This window comes from Pantherophis guttatus, chromosome 5, assembly GCF_059756535.1.
Source record: "Pantherophis guttatus breed Tessera chromosome 5, ASM5975653v1, whole genome shotgun sequence".
Taxonomy (NCBI): Eukaryota; Metazoa; Chordata; class Lepidosauria; order Squamata; family Colubridae; genus Pantherophis; species Pantherophis guttatus.
In genome coordinates this window covers 56,377,587-56,385,729 of record NC_142067.1, presented here as the reverse complement: position 1 = coordinate 56,385,729, position 8,143 = coordinate 56,377,587, and positions in this window count along the sequence as shown.

The following is an 8,143-nucleotide window of genomic DNA, read 5'->3' as shown; positions in this document are numbered from 1 at the left end:
GCTGTATACTCTCGCCCTGCCTATTTAACTTATATGCAGAGCACATCATGAGAAAGGCAGGGCTAGATGAATCAAAAGTTGGAATTAAGATTGCCGGGAGAAATATCACCAATCTCAGATATGCAGATGATACCACTCTAATGACAGAAAGCAAAGAGGAACTAAAGAGCCTCATAATGCAGGTGAAGGAGGAGAGTGCAAAAGTTGGCTTGAAACTCAACATTAAGAAAAATAAGATCTGGCCCTCTCAATTCCTGGCAAATAGTTGGGGAAGAAATGGAGGTACTGACAGATTTTATTTTCCTGGGCTCCAAGATCACCGCAGATGGGGACTGCAGCCAAGAAATTAAAAGACGCTTGCTCCTAGGGAGGAAAGCTATGGCAAATCTAGACAGCATACTAAAAAGCAGAGACATCACCCTGCCAACAAAAGTGTGTATAGTCAAGGCTATGGTTTTCCCAGTTGCAATGTATGGCTGTGTAAGTTGGACCATAAGAAAGTCTGAGTGCCAAAGAATTGAGGCCTTTGAACTATGATGCTGGAGAAGACTCCTGTGAGTCCTTTGGACTGCAAGGCGATCAAACCGGTCAGTCCTAGAGGAGATCAACCCTGACTGCTCTTTAGAAGGCCAGATCCTGAAGATGAAACTCAAATACTTTGGCCACCTAATAAGAAGGAAGGGCTCACTGGAGAAGAGCCTAATGTTAGGAACTATTGAAGGCAAAAGAAGAAGGGGACGGCAGAGAATGAGGTGGCTGGATGTAGTCACTGAAGCAGTAGGCATGAGCTTAAATGGACTCCAGAGGATGGTAGAGGACAGGAAGGCCTGGAGGAATTTTGTCCATGGGGTCGTGATGGGTCGGACACGACTTTGCAACTAACAACAACAAAAGAATACTTATTCTCTGAATAATGGGACTGAAATATTTTATTTGATCAAAAGTCAATTTACTTTGCCTATATTGTTTTAAATGACCTATGAAACTGGATTTTCCACTATCATTTCCCATTGTGATTCAAACCTAGTAAACTATATCAGTGACATCAGTGCCGAATCTTTATTAAATTTCCTATATATTAGAGTTAAATGATCATTTGAGTCTTATAGACTGTTTTTGTACAACTCAAGTTTTTATTATACTGGCAGTGTTAGTAATGCCAATAAAATGCATACAATGAATTCATTTTAACAAAAGCAGTAATCTGAACTGGGTTTAAACTGAAAATAACTTTATATGTAAGTTTTAGAAAAGAACAGATAGAGCTGTAATTCAGTAAGGTATTCTTAAATCCCATGACTTCAAAAATCACAATCATGTTTTTTGTAAGAAAGTTTAATAATTTTATTTATTTTCTAAAGTGCGTATACTTTATTCTTATGTGTTTATTGTACCACAGAACACATCTTAAAGAGTAAATGTTTGCTTTTCCTTGTAAACTATTGCATTCAAATACAATTACAATCCATAAGCTTCACATATTGCACAAAAATGATGGTCTGCAAATGCATGATGTTTAGTGTTACACAATGCCCTGAATCACAAATAAAAAAAACTCATCATAGCTAAGCATGCTACATAAACATAAGCATTATGATTTAGTGTATAGATAGAAAACTGAGTTCTTTACCTCTAAATCACAACTTATAGGTCTCAGGACTGACTTTGATTACAAACATTAAATGTTTCCTGATGCAAGAACATACAAAAATTATAGGGTAAGGCTTAAAAAAGACTAAGCATAGTTTAATTCTCATCCACAAGTCAAACTTCCCTTCCCAAAGATCCAGAATCCATCAAATCCTATCTTAACTGAAGTGTGTCACAAATTATTCATTTTGTGTCATTATCCCACACATAGCAGGCTCCACTATTAAGTTTCTGACTAAGAAACAATTGTTTACTCTTGGAAAAGCACAATGTATGAATCATGGATAAGAAAATTAAACATGGCATGCCATGTTCAGCCCCACTCGTAGGAAATCAACTGCACAGGAAGGCTAAGACTACTTTTATTTAAATTAATTATAATAACAGAATCTTGCAAGACTCCTCCTCTTCCCTTTTATAATCCAGTGAATTACAGAAGTGTCTGCCTGATCCACGTCTATATATTATCTCACTCTTTTTTGTCCTTTTGCCTAGATAACAGTTCCTACAAATTTCCATGAAGGCCATCTGGTTTATCTTCCACATCATGAATTATGAACGACGAACCAAAGACAACCATAGTTTCCTGGCTGCCATTTCTGGATGACGTTTCCTAATTTGTTTCTCTGCTGGTTTTGTTAGAAAAGAAATAACCATGGCCCAACGTTGTATGGGAGGGATAAGAGAAAATCTTTCGCACTTGTTTTTGTCTCTGTTTTGCCAGCTACCAAATAAAAAATAAAAAATAAAAAAATGGAAGTGAAAATAGAGCTGAAAGAGTCGAGATGTCATGGCTGGAAACAATCCATTTTATTATGCTTCTGACCCAACAACTATTTCTGAAAGGTGGACCTGGAAGCCACACAACCTGTTCCCAGGTCTGGAAGATACAAAGTGCCTTAATTAAGTTAAGTCTTAGGTTGAGTTCATAGTTACACTCTGCTACCTTAAACATAATTAATCTATAGCCATATGAACCAGGTGAGGAAATTATTTATAATTGTAGCTATAATTCTAGAGCAATGGTTGGTAAATAAAAATGCTTTACAATGGGGAAAAGTGGCATATAAATACTCTTTGTAAATAAAATTTACATCTATAAATGTAATACATTCCTATCATTACATTTTCATTGACTTAATATTTGAATAAATATTTTGGGCAAGTCCAAACAGAGAGAACATGTGTCCTTAAAGATTTTTTTAAAATTATTATTATTATTATTATTATTATTATTATTATTATTATTATTATTATTATTATTATTATTATTATTATTATTATTATTATGTGGGGGGGAATGACCAGAGGGAGAGATTAGTCATACATTATATAAATTAGCATATCTAATTACTCTTCTCTAGGATTATTGCAATATCTTTTAAACATTCTATATATATGAACAAGAAAACAAAGATCTCTATTGTTTTGAATAAAAAGTTTAATTCTGCAATTCTGAATAGGTAGAACATTTCCTTGAATTTACAATATAATCATATATAGGTTACACTAACCTGGGTGTAATATGGTTTGTTTTGCCTTAGTTTAATATGAAAACAGGCTAATATGGCTTGCTTGATAAACTATAGTTTGAAAAGCAAGGGTTAATTACAGTATACATGTTCACTGGAATGTAACTTTTAATAAGTATAATTAGAACTTTATTGAAGTCCTTCTGTCTTGTAATTTGACCAAGGATTTTTTTTTTTAATTTGATTTATATGCTGCCCTTCTCCGGAGACTCAGGGTGGCTTACAATGCGCTAAGCAACAGCCTTCATTCTTTTGTATATTTATACAAAGTCAGCTTATTGCCCCCACAACTGGGTCCTCAATTTATCTACCTTAGAAAGGATGGAAGGCTGAGTCAACCTTGAGCCTTGGCGAGATTCGAACCTGCAGTAATTGCAGGCAGCTGGTCTTAATAACAGGGTGCTTTAGACCACTGTACTACCAAAGCTCTCATTCCCATTCTACCAAAGAATTACTCATTTTAGAGGCCTCTCTCCTTTTAGTCTATTTTCTTTAATAAGATGTAATACCAAAATTTGGAGTTATTCAATAAAACTGATTGATAAGAGTTTTGGGACAGATAAAATTCATTACACAAAAGATGATGTAGGAAATCGGCCACTATAACCAGGAAATTTAACATTAATCAATGAATATGAAATAAACACAGCAATAATAAAATGAAAACTCATGAATTAAACCCCAATGTTTATGTAATGAGATTATACAAAGACACATTTTGATATTATTGGAAGAAAAATCTGATCCAGTTCCAAGCTGAGAGAAAGGCACTGGAAATAAAATGGAGGCTGATTGGCTGCAAGGAAAGAAGGTTTATTTATGAGCAGAACCAACAACACCATATATTTCTGGGACAGCTAACAAATTGGTTTGATGAGTACATGGATTTTTATAGGGTTCTGAGATGCTGCTAGGGGATTGTGCAATGTAGTGAGCCTTGTGTCTTTTGCTAGTCTAATGGTAGTGGGTTAATCCTATTATGTCCTAAAAGTCCTGTCCTTCTTAATCCCATCAACTGGAACTGAAGGCGTTTTGTTTGTGAATAGATTGGCCCAGTCTTTCTTAATGGGCACAAAATATCCATCTCTAAAGACTTCAGTCATCTGCTGGAGGCTGTTGGGGCTGCTTTCTGACTTTGTTAAGATTTTTCTCCATTTCTCCTTTCTGGGAAATATAATAGTCTGCCTCTTTTAATATTCCCCAAAATATTTCATTCTCTGGAGGGGGGAGCTTCCTACAATATAGTTGTTAAGGCACCAGGCTAGAAACTGGGAGATCATGACATCTACTCCCACCCTTGGTACAAAGCTAGCTGGTGACCTTGAGCTAGTCACTCTCTCTCAGCCCAAGGAAGGAGACAATGGTAGCCCACTTCTGAAATCTTGTCAAGAAAACTTCAGACATTATCCAGGCAGTTACCAAGAATTAACAATGAGTCAAACATACAAAAAAAAAAAAAAAAAAAAAACCTGCCCAGAACCTTCAAAGACCTATGCAAGAATTTTAATCACCTTCCAGAATGATTTCAGGGTAAATGCCAGACAAATCTTTGAAAAGTGGAAATAGCCGCATAAAAATAGCCATTTGAGGCATTTTAAGCATATAGTTCAGGGAATGAGTATAAATGTTAGTAGGAAAGGCCAGAATAAATCATTTTGGGGCATGGATCAGGAATGAAATAATTCTGTAACTGATTATGTTGGGGTCATGTCAATTAACCAGCCAGAAGACTGAACTATTTTTGGTTTAATATCCCTTTTCCATAAAGGAAATTATTGATAAGATTCATCCTGGAAGACATATAGATCAGAGGTGGGTTCTACTTACCTTTACTACCATTTCGCAATGGGATCGCGCGTGCATGTACGCGCTTTGCTCGTGCGCGCACCTTGCTCCTGTGTATGCGCCTCCCACTGGTTTTACTACGGGTTCTTGCAAACCAGTCCAAACCAGAGGCAACCCACCACTAATATAGATCCAGGAATGCTCTTGTCTATGGACATTTTTGAAGAATGTGGAAATCATTATAAAAGGAAATAATGGTGGTTTGGCAGGATATGGAATCTATTTGTCTTTTGTGACACCAAGATTCTGTTCCTTATTTAAAAATTGCAAAGCAGGTAGCAGGATGACTAAATTGATGTTGGTAGAAAAAAATCTAGAAGACTAGCTTTATTATTTATTGCAACATTCCAGAGAGATGTGTGATATTTTAAACTTTTAACATATGTGATATCAACTTTCATTGTTCTTTTATGACACTGAGCATATCACATCAGTCTAGGAGTCTAGCGGGAAAACTTCACCTGCTAGATTTCTTCATGTTACAGAACACTTTTTTTCATTTAATTTCAAAGAGAATAAAGGCTGTAGTCTTATGCTTCAATGATCAAAATGAGTTTAACAAATGAAGCAGAAAATCTCTCTGGCAGCAAAAATAGAGCACCACCAAATTAAGTAACTAGTAGCTGTTCATCAGCACATCTATTTCAGGTCATGGAAGACAGTACATTCTATTTAATACTATAGATTGCCCCTGTTTCTGAATTAAGATATATAGGATTAGATGGAAGTTGTATTATGATACAATCACATTACTTCATGATTTGCAGATTTCCTTGCCTGTGATCCTTTCAACTGGCAATGAGGTTATCCTTATCCCATTTCAATCTGGCATTCTAGGCCATTTAATTTAAACATATTCAAATTTCTTATAAAAAGATATGCAGAGTTAGTTAAATGTTTGTTTATTATTTTGGAATTACAATGTCATGAGAGTATTATGAATGACACCAATGTATGTCTCCTCTCTGACATTTTTGCTTGGATATTTTTAAGGTGACCTCATCACTTCATCTAGTTCCTGTTTAGAAACAAGAGTATGAAGCCATTAACATCATCTTCCATTCCCAGACACGTGAGGACATTAGGTATATGTTCTAGTTTGGGTAAACTAGTTTAAACAATGTCACTTTAAAATACTTAATGTGAATCATACTTTACCAATCCTGTTAATTATTAATTGCTGAACAAAGTGGAAAAAAAAGTCCTGAGTAAAATCAAAAAGGATTTAGCTGGGGCTTTTAAATGTTTAATTAAATATCAATAATCCTCTTTACCAATTATGTCTGTTATTGTATTGTACAACCCAACCCCATTACAGTTAGTCCTTGATTTACAACAGTTCATTTAGTGACCGTTCAAAGTTACAACAGCACTGAAAAAAGTGATTTATGACCATTTTTCACAGTTACAACCTTTGTAGCATCCCCATGATCAGATGATCAAAATTCAGGTGCTTGGCAACTGGTTCATACTTATGACCATTGCTGTGTCCCAAGGTCACCTTTTTTGCAACCTTTTTAAAAATGTTTTATTTATTTTATTTACCGGTATATAACATATAAAAATTCAATTTCCATCAAACAGTGTGTAGTCTGGGTACAATTGTTTTTTTAACCAGTCATAATCCAAATGTTTACAATAGTATTCATCACAATAACATTGATAATACAATAACAATAATATTTAACATTATCTATTTTAACCACTCTCCATTTTAACCTTTTCTCTTTTTATATCTCCCCATTTCTAACTTCTGTTTCTGTTGTCTAACTATTGATAAAATAAGTCCCATATCAAAAAATATTCAGTTTCTTCTTTATCCTTAATAGTAAGAATTAGTCTATCCATTTCTGCACATTCTAATGTTTTCTTAATTACACTCTCATCTGTGGGGATCTCATCATTCTTCCATTGTTGTGCAAATACAATTCTGTGCAGTTAATACATGTAAAAACAAATATATATAGTCCTTTTAACATATTTTTCAAGTCTATGTGTTGTTTTATCATTTTTTCCAACCAAGTATGTATTTTCGTCCAATATTTTTTTAACTTTTGGCCATGTCCACCACATATGGTAATATGAACCAGGTGTTCGATTGCACTTCCAACATTTAGCAGATCTATCTTTAAACATTTTTGCCAATCTTGCCGGTGCGAAATACCATCTATAAAACATTTTATACAAATTTTCTTTATATGCAGTTGACATAGTCAATTTAATATTTCTATCCTACAGTTTCTGCCATTTATTTAATTCTATTGCATATCCAATATTTTTAGCCCAGACAATCATTGTCTCCTTTACCTGTTCACTTTCAAGTTTAATACCCAATAAGTAACAATATATTTTCTTTATCAGTTTTTCATCCATTCCAGTTAATATCTGGTCTAATTCTGTTAATTCTTTATTAAAACCATACATTTTAGTGTCCTTCCACATATGTGGCCACCATGCTATATCCATCCCTTGACTACTAAGTTCCTGCTTAGTTTTTAATTCCCCTTTTTTGTTTAAAATATCTTTATATCTTACAATTTTTTCCATATTAATAACATTTGGATATACCAATGCTTTCATTGTGGAAAGCCAGACTGGTATTTTCAAATAGTGTTGTTCTTTTATTTTTAACCATATGATAACAATGCATTCCTAAAGTAATGTTTTTGAAAGTAACTATGTATCTTATTCTTCCCATACCATAAGAAAGCATGCCAACCTAGTTGAAGGTCATGACCTTCTAAAGTTAGTAATCTTATATGTCTCAAGATGATCCATTCTTTCACCCATGTAAGTACCGAGACTGGTAATACAATTCCCAATCTGGTAGCCCAAAGCCCCTCCTTTTTGGGGAGTCTTGCAACATTTTCAAACCTATTCTTGCTTTTTTCTCTAACCAAATGTATCTTAATATTATTTTATTTAATTCTTCAAAAATATCCCCCCCCCCGTTTTATTGGAATTGTTTGGCATAAATATAATAGTCTTTGTAAAATATTCATTTTTATAGTAGCTATTCTTCCTATTAATGACAGTTGCAGATCTTTCCATTTCTTCAAATCTAGTTTAATTTGCCGCATCAGTTTCATATAGTTATGCTCTTTAATTGTTACACA